We start from the raw sequence: 18,517 nt of genomic DNA on the forward strand, positions 1-18,517 counted from the left end.
GAAAAGAGCTGTAAAAAATACAAACACATGGAGGCTAAACAATACACTACTTAACAACGAAGTGATCACTGAAGAAATGAAAGAGGAAATTAAAAAATACCTAGAAACAAATGACAATGGAGGCACGATGACCCAAAACTATGGGATGCAGCAAAAGCAGTTCTAAGAAGGAAGTTTATAGCAATACAATCCCACCTTAAGGAACAGGAAACATCTCGAATAAACAACCTAACCTTGCACCTAAAGCAATTTGAGATAGAAGAACAAAAACATCCCAAAGTTAGCAGAAGGAAAGAAATCATAAAAATCAGATCAGAAATAAATGAAAAAGAAATGAAGGAAACGATAGCAAAGATCAATAAAACTAAAAGCTGGTTCTTTGAGAAGATAAACAAAATTGATAAACCATTAGGCAGACTCATCAAGAAAAAAAGGGAGAAGACTCAAATCAATAGAATTAGAAATGAAAAAGGAGAAGTAACAACGGACACTGCAGAAATACAAAAGATCATGAGAGATTACTACAAGCAACTCTATGCCAATAAAATGGACAACCTGGAAGAAATGGACAAATTCTAAGAAATGCACAACCTGCCAAGACTGAATCAGGAAGAAATAGAAAATATGAACAGACCAATCACAAGCACTGAAATTGAAACTGTGATAAAAAATCTTCCAACAAACAAAAGCCCAGGACCCGATGGCTTCACAGGCAAATTCTATCAAGCATTTAGAGAAGAGCTAACACCCATCCTTCTCAAACTCTTCCAAAATATAGCAGAGGGAGGAACACTCCCAAACTCATTCTACGAGGACACCATCACCTTGATACCCAAACCAGACAAGGATGTCACAAAGAAAGAAAACTACAGGCCAATATCACTGATGAACATAGATGCAAAAATCCTCAACAAAATACTAGCAAACAGAATCCAACAGCACATTAAAAGGATCATACACCATGATCAAGTGGGGTTTATTCCAGGAATGCAAGGATTCTTCAATATACGCAAATCAGTCAACGTGATACACCATATTAACAAATTGAAGGAGAAAAACCATCTGATCATCTCAATAGATGCAGAGAAAGCTTTCGACAAAATTCAACACCCATTTATGATAAAAACCCTGCAGAAAGTAGGCATAGAGGGAACTTTCCTCAACATAATAAAGGCCATATATGACAAACCCACAGCCAGCATCGTCCTCAATGGTGAAAAACTGAAACCATTTCCACTAAGATCAGGAACAAGACAAGGTTGCCCACTCTCAGCACTCTTATTCAACATAGTTTTGGAAGTTTTAGCCACGGCAATCAGAGAAGAAAAGGAAATAAAAGGAATCCAAATTGGAAAAGAAGAAGTAAAGCTGTCACTGTTTGCAGATGACATGATACTATACATAGAGAATCCTAAAGATGCTACCAGAAAAGTACTAGAGCTAATCAATGAATTTGGTAAAGTTGCAGGATACAAAATTAATGCACAGAAATCTCTGGCATTCCTATACACTAATGATGAAAAATCTGAAAGTGAAATCAAGGAAACACTCCCATTTACCATTGCAACAAAAAGAATAAAATATCTAGGAATAAACCTACCTAAGGAGACAAAAGACCTGTATGCAGAAAATTATAAGACACTGATGAAAGAAATTAAAGATGATACAAATAGATGGAGAGATGTACCATGTTCTTTGATTGGAAGAATCAACATTGTGAAAATGACTCTACTACCCAAAGCAATCTACAGATTCAATGCAATCCCTATCAAACTACCACTGGCATTTTTCACAGAACTAGAACAAAAAATTTCACAATTTGTATGGAAACACAAAAGACCCCGAATAGCCAAAGCAATCTTGAGAATGAAAAATATAGGTTGAGGAATCAGGCTCCCTGACTTCAGACTATGCTACAAAGTTACAGTAATCAAGACAGTATGGTACTGGCACAAAAACAGAAAGATAGATCAATGGAACAGGATAGAAAGCCCAGAGATAAACCGACGGACATATGGTCACCTTATCTTTGATAAAGGAGGCAGGAATGTACAGTGGAGAAAGGACAGTCTCTTCAATAAGTGGTGCTGGGAAAACTGGATAGGGACATGTAAAAGTATGAGATTAGATCACTCCCTAACACCATACACAAAAGTAAGCTCAAAATGGATTAAAGACCTAAATGTAAGGCCAGACACTATCAAACTGTTAGAGGAAAACATAGGCAGAACACTCTATGACATAAATCATAGCAAGATCCTTTTTGACCCACCTCCTAGGGAAATGGAAATAAAGACAAAAATAAACACATGGGACCTAATGAAACTTCAAAGCTTTTGCACAGCAAAGGAAACCATAAACAAGACCAAAAGACAACCCTCAGAATGGGAGAAGATATTTGCAAGTGAAGCAACTGACAAAGGATTCATCTCCAAAATTTATAAGCAGCTCATGCAGCTCAATAACAAAAAAACAAACAACCCAATCCAAAAATGGGCAGAAGACCTAAACAGACATTTCTCCACAGAAGATATACAGACTGCCAACAAACACATGAAAGGATGCTCAACATCTTTACTCATTAGAGAAATGCAAATCAAAACTACAATGAGATATCATCTCACACCAGTCAGAATGGCCATCATCAAGAAATCTAGAAACAATAAATGCTGGAGAGGGTGTGGAAAAAAGGGAACACTCTTGCACTGCTGGTGGGAATGTGAATTGGTACAGCCACTATGGAGAACGGTATGGAGGTTCCTTAAAAAACTACAAATAGAACTACCATATGACCCAGCAATCCCACTACTGGGCATATACCCTGAGAAAACCATAATTCAAAAAGAGGGATGTACCACAATGTTCATAGCAGCCCTATTTACAATAGCCCGGAGATGGAAACAACCTAAGTGTCCATCATCGGATGAATGGGTAAAGAAGATGTGGCACATATATACAATGGAATATTACTCAGCCATAAAAAGAAACGAAATTGAGCTATTTGTAATGAGGTGGATGGGCCTAGAGTGTGTCATACAGAGTGAAGTAAGTCAGAAAGTGAAAGACAAATACTGTATGCTGACACATATATATGGAATTTAAGGAAAAAAATGTCATGAAGAACATATGGGTAAGACAGGAATAAAGACACAGACCTACTAGAGAATGGACTTGAGGATATGGGGAGGGGGAAGGGTAAGCTGTGACAAAGTGAAAGAGCAGCATGGACATATATACACTACCAAACGTAAGGTAGATAGCTAGTGGGAAGCAGCCGCATAGCACAGGGAGATCAGCTCTGTGCTTTGTGACTGCCTGGAGGGGTGGGATAGGGAAGGTGTGAGGGAGATGCAAAAGGGAGGGGATATGGGAACATATGTATATGTATAACTGATTAAATTTGTTATAAAGCAAAAAATAAAAAATTAAAAAAATATATAAAAACATGTCTCTAAGACAATAAAAATGACCATGATGACTCCAGCCTCTTAATATTCTTCAGTCTTTTTCTCAAAATTAAAATAATCTCTTGGGAAGTAATATCTTTTGTCATAAATGAATTTATTTGAAGTTTATCAATTGCTTTTTCCTTGTCTTCTAATGAATTCAAGTAGAATATTTATTATATATATAAAAATTACATTATTGCTCAAAGTCAATTATATGAAATTATTTCCATCCTACCTTTTACATATATTTGTATATCTTCCATTATATTATCACAGGTTAATTTACAAGGTGAATAATTATTATCTTAAACAATTTAGATATTACACAGAGATGGAAGGATTGAAATATGAAGTAGGATTATGGAGATATATCTGTCTATCTATCTACCTAGAAATCGTTGAAATAATGTTCATCAAATATTGACACCTGTTATTTTTGGGTAATAACTCTGTTCTTACTCAAGAATCTTATACAGTGTCTAACATCTAGTAAGTGTTCAATAAATATTTGTTTCATGAGCCATGAGAAAGGAAACTCTGCTTAGAAATACAAAGTAAAGCAGTGGACACCCTCATAATAAAGTTCTGACAGGGCAGTGTTAAAAATGGGGTTGGTGAAAGATGTGGGAATTTGAAAGAAATAGTACTGTTAAACTCTTAAGAATATGTTTTATAATTACATGAATTTGGGGGCTGAAAAGATAATGAGAGATGCTTGTATCAGTAAAAAGGCATGCTTGATTTCCTAGTTGTGAGCTTTGTTCAAGTGCATTTGTAAAGGCAGTGATATCCAATTAACTTTCTTCATCATGTGGAAGAAGTAACATGTACTCTGAAATTCATGCCACAGAAAGAGAAAGAGTGGAATGCACAGCCACAAAAACATGGAAGGACATGTACCAGCCACCCTAGAGGCCCAGCTGCTGCCACACCTTTCCTGTCAGAGCTGTTAACTCTAAGGCAGGAAATTCTCAGTTTGGATAATCCAGGCACCTGTGTAGATGAATGAAGAGCAAAGATTTGATCCTTAATGTAACAGAGCAGCTCAGTGGGAACAGAACTGAATTAGGTGTCAGAGGACAGAGCTCCACTCTGGAATAATCACTTCTCTCTGCTTCAGTTTGCTCCTCTGTAAAATGAAGATACAAATACTTGCCTTGAGTACTTCTGAGGGTAATAGTAGATCACAAATTCGATAAAGGAAGTGACATGCTTTGTAAACTGTAAAGCACTACCCAAGGCAACTTATCATTATTTAAGGTTATTTTTAATACTCTGCAGCAGGGAGGAAGTCAGAAATAAAAAGCAGCTTTACCATGATTTAACACCTTGTCTCAGAGAGTTAGTGTAAAGACAGTGATAGAAAGTTAATTGTCTCTTTTAAGCAGAGATCTTTACATTTGTTTTAAGAAAATGGCTTTTACTGATCTATCTCAACTAGCAGATACATGTCACGTCATGTCTGCTCTTTCTCAGAATGCTTCACTGCTCCCATCATTCTGTCTCCTACATTCCAGGCTCTTCCTCTTCTATCTGAACTTCTTGTTCTTTGGTGATCTCATCTATTCCCCTACCTTACTCTGCTCCAAATGAACACTTCCTATCATACACATAGACATAGGTGTTGAATAGGTACTTCAAACCCAGAATGTCCAAAATGGAATTCATTGTCCTCCTTACTACACTTACCTCTTCTTCTGGGCTTTCTATCTCAGTAGGTTACATTGCTCTTTACCCAGTTTCTCAATTTTGAAATTATAGAACCAAGGATGTGGTGGATAGTTTTGCACTGCATAACTCTAAGGGATGCCATTCATACAGTAGTCTCTGTGAATGCAGCCAATGTTGTGCAGTGTACAACCTGCACAACTGAACATGGCAGTCCTCCCAACAGCTCCACCACTTGTTCCGTTATCTCAATGGTCATTTATTCCTTGATTTTCTACAATAGAGAGGAGTCTGAACAATTCTCAATTTATCGGAGGACCCCACTTAAACATTCATGACACTTTATCACAGTTTATCTTTAGTTAATAAGTCAGGGGCAGTATTCTGAGTATGGACTGTTATAGGTGAAAATGATAATGCAGGAAGGTTTTTGTATTAATTTAAACATATACATTTTAATACCTCATACAGGTGAATGTGGTGTGTATGTGTGTGTATATGTGTTTAGTAGAGAGTATACAAAGATAGCCCTCAAAAATCCCCTCTCCCTGTACGCACATGCTGCTCCTCACATCAAGAGGTGGAGCTTATTTCCCCTTCCCTTGAATCTGTGTTGATCTTGTGACTACCCTTGAATCTGTGTTGATCTTGTGACTACCCTTGGCCTATGGGATATTACAGAAAGGATGCAACTGAAGACTTGCCAAATCTTGAACGGAGTGTGTGAACCTTGGCCTTGTCATTCTGAAACACTACTTCTTAGAACCTAGCTACCATGTTTGAGAAATATACAAAGAGACATGTTGGTTAATAGACCCAGCTGAGATCCCAACTGACAGCTAATATCAACTTGACAGTCATGTCAATTAGCCATCTTGGACGTTTTTGCCCATTCAAGTCCTCAAATGACTATAGCCCTATCCATTGTCACAGGATTGCCCAGCTGAGCAAGTCTCCACAAAAAGTCATTAGGAATAATAAATACTTCTTTTAAGTCACTAAGTTTGGGGTGGTTTGTTACCCAGGGATAGATAAGAAAGATAGTATATGTATGCGTGTGTACACATGAGTGTGTATTTAATTCATCTCTTTAAGGAGCCTAAGGTAAAGGCAAAAAAGACCATTAGCTAAAAGTGTATGTATACTTTTGGTTGGAACAGTTTCCAAAACAGTTCTCTCCAATATTCAGTAAAACCACCAGTTAAGGCCATGGGATAAATAATAGAAAAAAAGAGAATGCCCCAGTGATGAGGAGAACAGGGCCTGATCCGGGGTGGAGAATGTGGACAATGAGTCTCATAATCTAAGCTTCTGGTTATCCTTCTGTATGTCATATCTATGCCTAACTGAGTTGATAAAACTTCAAACAAATGAATAAAAGGGAAGCAAGTGAAGATTGAGGAGTTTCAAACATTTCTTCCACCTTTAAGTTCCATACATAGAGAACCTACCATCTGGTGACTTGTCTATAAGACCAGAAAACCTGCTGAGATGTAGCTTGTCATCTATGGGACTAGTACCATCATCAACTCTATGGGAGCTAGGAACCAGCAGGGAGGAGCTTGCTTCTCTCTTCCCAGTCCTTATCTAATGTAGATCCTCCAGATTTTGTCTAAACAGCCTTGAGACAAAACATTCTGCGTTTGAGAAATCTTAGATAAGTCTTAGCATTCTGAAATTCAAGTCCAATGCAATTCTTACTCCCACTTTCACTATTTTAGTTTATAGCCTTTTCATCTTTGAGACTAAACCACTACACTAGTTTCCTAAATCATTACCTTGTCTATAGTTTCTATTTCCTTCCATTAATACTCCATTCTGCTGTCAGTGATCTTTTAAAACACAAATCTGTCACTTTACTGCCCAGTTAGAAAATGTGATATTGAATTTCTCAACACACAGAATGGAGTAATTGTTAAGAGCAACAGGGATGGGAGATATTGGGTTTTATTCAATAGGGAATAGGTATAATGATTTTTCAGGCGAGAGTAAAATAATCAAAGCAGTATTTTGAAAATGTCTTTCAATATCAGAGTCATCAATTCCTCTTGATTTTAAGAAGCCTGTTAGTTTTAGTTTATAGCAACTATTTTTTTGTGGGTCTCTTTTTTATCCTTTTTTCATTTTAATCTGCACATGTCTCATGCTCCAATTCACACTCCTAGTCACATGTTTCCCTAACTCAGACCTCCCTATACTTATCTCTGTTTGAGTCTACAAATTTAAGTTTATATTTACATATAGATAAAAAAGCTTTCTGCTTTTCTCCCTTCAATTTCTGTCATCTAAAGAAAATGGAGCTAGTCCTAATAGATCAGATAAATATTTCCCTTTCCTTTGAACACCTCCTCAAACAAATATCATCACCTCTGTTAGTATATGTTGACATGAAGTAGGGAATATATCTTATAACTGGGCCATTTTAAGTGGTCTCTCTCGCATGAGGATTAACGCTCTGTGGGTAGTTGATCATGTTTCAATTTAAACTGCCTGGCACAGTCCCTTCACTCTCCACAAAGACAACTCCAGGGCTTGTTCCCAGAAGCCAGCAGTCATTGCTACTTTTGTCACTGGCAGATGAGGCTGGTAAATTAAAATGATTCTACAGACATCCTCTGAACTCTTCTCAGTTTGTAGCAGATTCACTGAGTAAGAAAATTAAATATTAGGACATATTTCTTGACTCCATGTAGCTCCTGTTAAAGAGTTAGTTATTGCTCTTGCATAGCCAGAAATTCGGACTTCAGCTTAGAAGGGTCTTGCTGTTTCAATTCCTCATTTAGACATGTCCTCAGTTCAAACCTCTCTCTTCCTTGCAAGCTGGATGGTTTTCCATAAGTTACTTAATAGTTTAAATATTCTTATCTGTAAAAGGGTTATAATGGTATCTTCTGAGAATTAGAGATTATCAGTCTGTGTGTACATATGTGTGTATGTGTGAACATTATGACATAGCACACAATAAATAGAGCTATTATTATTAGGTGATTCTATGACTCTTTTTCCTATTGCAGGTCTGTCTGGGAATACTGGGAACTCTATGTCTTCCTCCCCACTGAGGAGCATTTTCCAATTTGTAATGTCAGCAGGCTATTCTCTGAGGCAAATCTGAAAATTGTCTCTATATATTTGGAATACTTTAAGTAGCTGAATATAAGCAATCTCATGTCAAAAATCACATCTGTGACACTGCACGGAACAAGAGGTAATCCCCAAAGATATGAGGTTATGATGTTTTCAGACAAACCATTTCTCAAGAATTGTGCTATGGCCCTTGGAAAATTTTGTTACACCATGTATGAAAAGTCAGATCATGGGGTACACAAAAACTGAAAATCTGAAAGCCTTACACTCTTTTTATGGAAACACTGATATTTGCCTCACCTGTCTTTCATCCTCTAGAAAGTCTGCTGACTGGCAAAATGTCACGTTTAAATCTCTCCTTATTTTGAATTGTGATCAGGAGGTACAAGCTTTTTTAAATATGATTTTCATCTATTTTAGTAGCCTCCGTACCCTGTATTGGCCACCTCAGGTAGGCACTAGCAACAGTGCTTAGCTGCATTTCCAACATATGGAATCATCTGGGTACATAACACATACAAGGTCAGTGGTGGCTACTGTGTCAACCAGTTTCTCATGTGTAAGAAATGCATGCTTGACTATGTCATTTGTCCAACTTTAAAAATGCTTCTAGACTCAGCGTGGATACAGTGGATCTTAAATAGAATAAAACAGCTTGGGAGATTTTATTTTCCCTCAACAATGCCCAGAAGCCCTTGTTCAGTTAAGAAATAAATTAAATTTTGTGGAGGAGAAACAATAGTATGTTTGAAATATCCATAGTTGTTCCCCTTCACTTATATTTTAAAATGACTAATCTCATTTAATTTACATTTGTGATGTCAATTGTCAAGTAGAAATAAAATCTTATGAACCTATATTTAATGGCTAAAAATAGTGTTGCAATAAAAATTCCACCTAAAATAGCAGTCCTGTTTCACTGATGGTATCTTAACAAAGCACAACATATTAGAAGTGCTTGCTGAATGGTCTTTTATTATGTGTACTAAAATTCTTTATACCAGAAACATACCAAGTTGTTTGGCAGAATCTGTGATTCATTGTTTAATCCTTGTATATATAAGAAAGCAAATTCACTTAATACTCATTGGTTTAAATAGAAATTATTGATTTTAAAATATTTATGCAGTGTAATAATATGTAAGGAGACTTAATAAATAAATGCATAGTTTTCCTTTTGGTATCCCCATTAGTTTTTCCTCTGTTCTTTTGATGATGAAAATTATAAAATAATCAGCAGTAATATCATATAGCTCTATTTCCTCTCTAGCTCTGTAGCACTGATGTTTGGAAGAGAATTTCAACTAATTTTTAGCTCTTATTATCTTTTACTTTTTGAAGACTTTTTGAAAGTGATACCAGGATAGCTATGCCATCCTCTTCTCATCCCCTAACTATAAAATAAAATTATACAATATTTTAGTAAACCCATGAAATGAAAGGGATTGATTTTAAGATAAGTTGCTTTAACGTGAAAAATTTTTCTGAAATAGAAATTTAACTTTAGGTTATTTTTCCAGTTTACTGTTTCTTTTCTAAATGTTTTATATTTTGCTTCATAGTGTCAATTTCAGTTGGCACTCACCATTGGCACTTGCTATCTACCTCTACAAGGATTAAATCATGTGCTGCTGCAGATGCTGAATTTCAACACCCCCTGAAAATAGTTCAGGGTGGAGAGCAGAAATGAGGAGCTCTGTGCTCTGGGAAAAACTGGCAGAACAGGTCTTCAGATAGTTAGGTATTTTCAGGAGCCAATTTTATGAGGCCAATTCTTGTATCTCCTCATACCTAGAAAAACACTAAAAGCCTTCACGATGATGTCTGCTCCTAATGACTAGCAGTAACCTTCATAAGACTAACAGAAACCTTCTACAAAAAATGTGTGCTTGATTGAATGTACTCCCCCTTCACCAAAATCACATATATACTGACCTTCCCCCCTACCTCTTTGGAGCAGTTTCTCAGAGCTATTTGAAATGCTGTCTCCTGGGCTGTCATCCTCATTTTACCCCAAATAAAATTAACCCGCAACTCTCAAGTTGTGCATTTTTTTAAGTTGACAATAGTAATAAATTAGCAATGTAATTTAGCAAATACAATGTCACTGACATTGGTATCTTGTATTGAATTAAATTACTAGGCCCAAGATGGAGCCAGTCCTGCCAGGGGGGCCATGTCAGCAGACTGAAACTTAGATAACTTTTGTGAATGAAAAAATGTCGCCTGATATATTAGTAAACAAAGGATGTTGCAGCCATCAATACATCACCCCTGACTGTGCACCCTGAAGGGATTAGGGATGGAGAAAAAGAGGGTACTGGCTATAGACAGTTAAGATGCATATCAAAGGAATGATTTCAATAAGCTCTGACTCTTGCATCTTCCCATACATAGAAAAACCCTAAATTCATTAACTTGAGATGTCTGGCTTTCTTTAATTAACAGTAATTTTTTGATGTTCCAACTACCTGCTTTTTTTGCAAAAACTCCTATATACCCTGGGCTCCTCCCTTACCTCTTTGGAGCACTCTCTCAGAGCTATCTGAGAGGCTGCATCCCAGGCTTAAGTCCTTAGCAATTACACCTAATAAAACAATTCTCAACTTTTAGGTTGCGCATTCTTTTTTCCAGAAGACACTTCTGTGTCCCTCTAAATGCTCTATTTAACCAGAAACCTAGTATAACCAGTCAGCCAGTCTTCAAACACCAAGCCAACCATAGGCTCTATACATATTTCCTTGTTCTTTATTCATTTTCTATTTTTCTCTTCTTATTTCTTATTCTTTATCCTATAAAAGCTTCCTGCCTTCTGCCTCATTTTGCAGTTCTCTGGACTTTGGGAACAGAGACTGCCTGCTTTAGGAAGTGTTAAATAAAGATTGCTTGCAAATTGTCTTCTTTAATCATCTTAAATAATTGTATATTAAAAATATTATTTTGCTATGGCAATATTTTATGAATTTTTGATTTAAATGTATATTTTTGGAATCTGTTCAGATTTCAAGTAGACACTAGAATTACCCAAGCTTGAAAACCATTTTTATCTCATGTTTTCAAGTGGGAGCCTAGATATTCTGCTAGGTCATTTGAAAGCAATTGCTGAGCTTAAAAACTTCTATTCTGGTATCTTTGCAGCTTTGCAAACAGTGATTCTCAATTAACATATGAAGAAGCCCCATTTCATCTATAGGAAGTGAGAGTCTTTTCCTATTTTGTTTCTTTGTATCTCCATAGGCCTTCCTTTCCTTAAAAATCTATCATTGTTCTGGTTAAATATGGCAGACTTAACACAAATGAATATTTTTTCTTCCTCCTTAAATCCAACTAAAATGACATTGCGAAGGGATAAAACTAAGGTAAAAACCCACAGAAGCAGAGAAAATTGGAAAAGATATGAGAGAGCACACTTGAGATGTCAACAAAATATTGGAAGCTGAAAAGCGGATGGACAAGTGGTGACTTATTTAGACAAGCAGAGGCAGATGAAAGTTATTTGTTTGCAGTGAGGGAAGCAAGAATCAAGACAAATAATTCTGCAAAACACAAATGTGTCAGGATTTGGAGGTGTCAGTTACTTCTGAAGGTTGGAAAATCAGTAAGGCTAAATAACAGAAATAGAGTGGGTTAGTCTTCCAGATTCTCTCTTTAATCCTAGCAGAAAACAAGTAGTTTATTGCCTGGAGAGGACACCAGCAAAGATGAGGGTAAGAGTACTGTATTGAACAGAGGGGATAATGTGAAAGTATATATGTTAAAAGGTGAAGAATCTCAGTCCCTTTCTCCAGCTCATTTCCAAGAATTGTGGCTGCTAAGGTTACATACAATAAGCAAGAGATTGTTGATCCTTCCTGGGGATATTGACTAGTCCAAGAAGAAAGACCTAGGGAGTTGGAATGGCTAGGTTCTTCCCCAGTCATCCTATAATGAGGCCAATCATTTGACAAACTCCAGCCATTGTTACAGAGCTTCTAGTCAGTTTTTTTTTTTTTTTTCTCAATCTTAAATAAGGGTAAATAGGCAAGGAACATCACACATTCAAGAAAAGTTGTATGATTAAAGATAGAGATCAAAACAAAAAAGAACTTAAAGGGAACACAGCAATTCAGGGAGCAGAAGAAGACTCAGAAAACAAAACAAAACAAAACAAAAACATAATCAATATGCTCAGAGAACTAAGAGAAAGTACTGTATCCATGAAACAAAAAAGTGTAAGCTTTTGAAAAGAAACATTCAGAAACTTAAAAGAAGAAGTTTAAAACTTAAATTTGGAAACTAAAAAAATGACAGCAGAAATGAAAAATTTAGTAAATGAGTTGGAAGAAAAAGTTAAGAAAAATCTCTCATAAAGTAGAACAAAAAGAAAAAACAGAAAACATAAGAAAATTAGAAGATAAGTCTAGAAAATCTTATAGCTAAATAATAGGAGTTTTAGAAAGGGAAACAGAGAACACAGAGAAGAAGAAATTACCAAAGGAACAATAAGAAAGTTTCCCAGAAGCAAAGGGCAAGAGTTTTGAAACAATTTACTCAGAACAATTAATTCAAGAACAAATGTTTATCTCATACGTACGTTGGGAGACAATTCGTCATGACCTCTCACATTTATGCATGTCTTGTGAGAATTGCCTTTGTTACAGACTATCTTTTCATAGATATTTGTATAGCAAACAGCCTTGGAAAATAGAGATAGCATTTACTTCTGGGGCAAATAGTAGGTTTGTTTACAGCTCTGGAAGATGAAGATAGTGTCTCCTCTGGAGCATAGGGTTAGGCACTCTTACTGCTCATGAAAAAAATTCAGTATTCCTCAGCTCAGGGTTCCTTTCCTTAGATGCAATGTACTGTGTATGCAGATGTCACCTGTCCCTTTTTGTTTCATCTTCTGAAAATTGGAGCTTGGGGAATGAATACAAAAATGATGATACCCTAGCTACTATGATTGCTATGAGTAATAAACTGTCCTTCATCTTTGATCCAGGAGACTTTTGTCTTCTGCCAGCATTCATAAAACAGTATCAGGATAACTAATTAGCCAACAGATAGGGTAAAATCTCAGACCCATTACAACTCTTGACAGTTTTGGCAATGAGGATGAGATGTGGAGAGATAATGGCTTTCTGAGAGCAGAGGGGTACGTATCTCACAAGCTGATTGACAGGCTTTAAAGGAAATCCATAGGAATCAGTAGCAAAAATGTTGACTAAACTATATCCTCAAACAAGGCAGTAAATTATCCCTCACTTTATAGCCTGTTAATGAGAAGGAACTGAAGATGTGGTTGCTGACTGAGTAACAGGAAGTAGGTTCAAAGACAGCTGCCCAAATAGTGCCCTAGTTATTGTTAACTCTATTCCAGATAGGGGATTTCCTTGCCAGTGTGGTATTCAGTCTCAGGTCTGCCCTATTGTAATGAGCATTACTACTGCTCATTCTGTATGGGAAGAAGGTTTTCCCACCTTTCACATAATACTTTCAGAGTTGTGCACTCTCACTGAGGGAGAAAGGAGAGAAATTTGTTACAATTTTGTCTGGTTTGCTTAGAAAATGGGGTTGGGGTATATAATGCTTGTTAAGGAATAATGTCAACAGCAAGGCCATCGTCAGACTTAGACCCCTTGCAGTCTATGCTGACAAACTCTGATCCATTCAGACACAATAACAAAATATTTAAGAGTTGTTTTTTGTTTTTGTAGTGGGTATTGGTTGTTGAAATGGAGCTTTGGCCCTTTGGGGTAGATTTCCCCCAAAAATAAACTCTAATCAGAAACTACAGATGAGGCATTGACTAGTTTGGGGGCTCTTAGTGCCCTGGATCTGGTTGTAACACTGATGCAGTTGACACACTGCAGAATGAGAAACTGACCCAAAGAAGTCTAAAAGTCTAGCAGCAACACAGCTTGAGATGGAAAGCAAAAGCAACAACCAGCTGCTACAGAGCTGCTTTCTTCCTCCAAGTCCTCTCCTGTCTCCACATCTCCTCCCTCCCAACTACCCCAACATCAGCTGCTTTAAGGAGAAAGATGTTTAATGGTGGGGTCAGGTCTCCTCAAGGGGAACTGAAGGTTATGTACACATGTCTAAGTATGTCAGGGAGGGAAGGGACTCAAACTTTTACAGCACTGTTGGATATAGGTGCCCATTATCCCAGTCTGTCCTGCTCAGGAGAGAAGACACCCACAATTAACTGACAGGATTTGAACAGAGTTCACAGTGGGGACGGGAGCTGAAATGACCATGTGAGACAGGCCTTTTGTGTTAATTTAATGTATTATTTTTGTGGCTTCCTCTGTAGAATATATAATTGGTATTGCATGCATGCCTGTACTCTGAATGTTCATAAATGCCAGAGTGGGTGTTCCCAAATGACAAGAGCTATAGTTGGAGAGGTGATAGTATCTGCCTACAACCCTAAAGACCCTTTGAGATAAATGTCTCTGTGACTGATGATTTTGCCAATTGAAACCTCTGGCAAAAGGAGGCAGTATCTACCCAGAGACACCCTTGGGGTTTGGGACTCTTTGTGTCCTTAGCACAGCTACCAGGTACATCCTTTTATAAAGCAGCTCTTAATTTGCTTCTAGGTTCTTGCTGAAATCAAATGTCTGAAGCACAGAAGTTTTTTGACTCTTTGACCTGACATTCCCATTTTGGGGGTAAGTCAATTTTCACTCAATGTCTAATAAGGTAAAAGGGCCCAGCAAGCCTCAACTGTTAGACGGCTGTGATGTATTAAAGAATGTAGCTGACTTAGACACAGCAGCATATCAATATTAGGTAAAAAATTGCACTGCCTAAACCAAATCTCTGGCTCAGTGTTATCTCCAGTTCACAGCAATTTCTCTAAATGCCTGGTCCTAGTTTACTGATGGTTACTAATGATTCAGCTAGGCTGAAGTCTAGTGATATCCACTGAAATACTGCAGCTTTTACCAAACACACAGAATTGAAAATGGATGTGGTCGTTTTGTTTAGTGGACAGAACTCAAGTCCATTCTCATAGCTCTGGCTAATGCTTCCCTTCATAAACCTCGTTATATTTTTACTGACTCATGGGTGATTGCCACTGGCCTTAGCTTTTTGTCCTGATACTTGGAAAACTATAAATTGACAGATTAGTGATCTCCTCTTTGAGACCACAAACTGTGGGAAAAAATTGTGACCGCTGATTATACTGAGTCATTCACTGGCCTCAGTGACTAAATGGGAATGGGTCCATTCTCTGATAAGACTGGAATCAAGGGCTGATTGAGCCTGCACCACTCAGATTGCCACCATTTCTTCCTGGATGAATCATCGTACTAGCAATGACAACACATCCATCATAACAGACTGGGAATAAAATAAATGGCCCCAAGTGTTTAAGGAAATGTCTGCAGTAGATCTTGCAGCCTTCAGATGACTGTGGTAATCTCTTCAAAATGAGGCCACACTTGGTTTTTTGGGAGATCTTCTTGGAGAGATAAATGACTTGTTATTTGTGTACAATCTATGAGGCAATTATTAACTCCAGGGAAAACAAAATATTGTCCAGTTATAATCATGGTGCTCTACATGGCTCAACTATGAATAATATTTCAATAAGCACAGAAATGAAAACATCAAATATTATGATGAATCTATATTGTAAAGATGGGGGAAGTGAAATGTGTATGTAGATGTGTTTTTGTGTTCCTTCAGTGGAATAAGCCACTGAAGAGCTAAATCCCCATCTTTCTTAGTAGGAAGTCATTAGATATTGTTTAATGAAAAATTTAAGAAATAATGTAAAGTGCTATTTAAAAATAGGTACGTATATAACACCAGGAAGAAAAACTAAAAGACCTGGTAGCAATTGTCTTTGTAGAGTGGGAAGTGGGATGTGGGGATTGGAATAAGCAGGGGGTGGAGCAGAAAACTACAGGGTGTTTTTAAGCCTAACTAAACTGTTTGACTTTTAAAACCATATGCAGGCTGTATTAGTTTGCTAGGGCTGCCATAACAAAATACTGTACTGGGGGGCTTAAACAACAGAAATTTATTTCTCATATTTCTGGAGGCTGGAAGTCCAAGATCAAGATGCTGCTGGGTTTGATTCCTTCTGAGGTGAGAAATGGAATGTTGCCTGCCATATCAGTTAACAAAGGAAGTCACAGTCATCAGCAAGTGCAGCCACCATGAACCCTGAGGGAACTCAGGAAGGAAGGAAAACCTGCCACCTAGCAGCCATCAGACTTCAGCCACTCCCTATGGTGACCTCTGAGAAAACTCAGGATATGGAAACAGAGAATACTGGTCCCAGATAGCTGTGGTACATATCAAAGGAATAATTTCAGTGAGCCCAGACTCTTGCATCTTCCCATACACAGAAAAGCGTTAAATTCCTTAACTTGAGATATCTGGTTTTCTTCAATTAACAATAATCTTTTGACATTCAGACAACCTGCCCTTTGTTGCAAAACTCTTGTATAACCTGTCTTCCCCTCCCCCTTGCCTCCTCGGAGCTGTTCTCTCAGGGTTACTTGAGATGCTGCCTCCTGGGCTTGAAGTCCTAAAAATTTACACCGAATAAAATATAACTCTCAATTTTAGGTCGTGAATATGTTTTAGTCAACAGAGGACTCCTTCCTTGGCTGGCAGATGGCTGCCTTGTCTCTGTGTCCTCATATGGTCTTTTCCTTGTGCATCCTTGGTGTCTCTCTCTGTGTCCAAATTTCCTCTTCTTATAAGGACACAAGTCAGATGGATTAGGGCCCATCCTAGAGTTCTCCTTTTAACTTAATCACTCTTTAAAGGCCTTTGCTCCAAATATAGTTACATTGAGGTTCTGGGGGGTAGGGTTTCAATATATGAATTTGGGGGCAATGCAATTTCAGCCCATAACTTATGCATTAATTAAAATAATTGAAAAACATACTATCTCAGAAATATCCTTCAGATTTAAACCATGTAGCACTTGATAGTTATCTGAAGTTTCGAACTTCATTTTCAGCTCTAATGGCAATATCCATAGGTATTAATATACTTTGTAAAATATGTCAGGACTTGAAAAATAACATTTAATTTTGGATCCATTTATCATGTTTCAAGCAAGATAGCAGTAACCACAATATCTTGGGAGAATGCCACTCTTGCTATTTTGTCAGTTGTTTCCACTCAATCTTGCAAAATACCCTTTCCATCACTTGCTTTCTTGAGCTCACACAAGCAGTTCTTCAAGCTACTTATCTATGTTTTTTCAAATTTGTTTATTTTGTCCTCTTTCTCCCATTTTTTGACCTCTTCTCTTTTTTAGCTTAGTACTTTATTTTTTTCCACAAGAACCTAACCACAGAATTCTTGCCTATTCTTAGATGAAATTGGATAAGACAAGAGAAGAAAAAGAATTCACCTCTATTGTTTGTAATTAGTTCTGTAATTCAAACTCTATTCTATAATAAGTCAAAACCAACTCTGGAAATTCCTTTGGGAGACATGTGTCAACAAACATTGTGATTCCAAATGCATTTTTGTAAGCAGTGATAAGAATCCTGCTTTATCACAATGCATTTGAGAATATCTTGACAGAAATACTAAACAAAATTAATGGCGAAATGAAATGAGATTGAACTGAGAGAGAGTTAATATATTGCTTAGTACCACTGTCATTCTAAAAGAACAGAAAACATTGGGAATAGCCTATAAATACTGAAAAGAACTGAGTATTTAGAACATTATGAAACTAGGGATGTTCAAAAGCATCAATTGTACTAAAGGTAGCAGAAAGGAATTGGCCAACAAAATATATTGTATCCAGACCTTGCAAAGTAATGCTCAAATATTATACACTCCCATAAAAAATTCCATTTTTGTTATATCACTTTGTGACATATTAACTGTACCTTCTTTTTTCAGATAGTTTTGCTCTTTTTCCTGCCATTATACTATTATTATGTTAGGAAGATATATAATTAAGACATATCATAAGGCTGTGAACTAAGAATGCTGCCAGCCATATAGGTAAACAAAGGGTGTTGCAGCCATCAAGTTACCACATGCCCCATACATGGAAAAGCCCTAAATTCCTTAACTTGAGATATCTGGTTTTCTTTAATTAACAATAATCTTTTGATGTTCTGACCACCTGTCCTTTGTTGCAAAAACTCCTCTATATTCTGGCTCCTCCCTTGCCTCCTCAGAGCAGTCTCTCAGTGTTATTTGAGATGCTGTCTCCCAGGCTTGAAGTCCTAAGAATGTCTACCAAATAAATCATATCTCTCAACTTTGAGGTTGTGCATTTTTTTTTCAGTCGACAAGGCTAATTAAATCCCAGTTCATCATGCTTTAATTAATTACTC

At 37.1% G+C, this 18,517-nt stretch overlaps 1 protein-coding gene across 3 annotated transcripts in view; it reads right to left on the bottom strand.

The window, feature by feature from the left end:
* GRIA4 (glutamate ionotropic receptor AMPA type subunit 4) overlaps positions 1–18,517 on the bottom strand; it is a gene marked incomplete at both ends in the record, with an annotated part of 489,699 nt that overhangs the window by 233,633 nt on the left and 237,549 nt on the right. The window lies entirely within an intron of this gene.

The sequence above is a fragment of the Hyperoodon ampullatus genome, assembly GCF_949752795.1.
Source record: "Hyperoodon ampullatus genome assembly, chromosome: 7".
In the NCBI taxonomy this organism is placed as follows: domain Eukaryota; kingdom Metazoa; phylum Chordata; class Mammalia; order Artiodactyla; family Ziphiidae; genus Hyperoodon; species Hyperoodon ampullatus.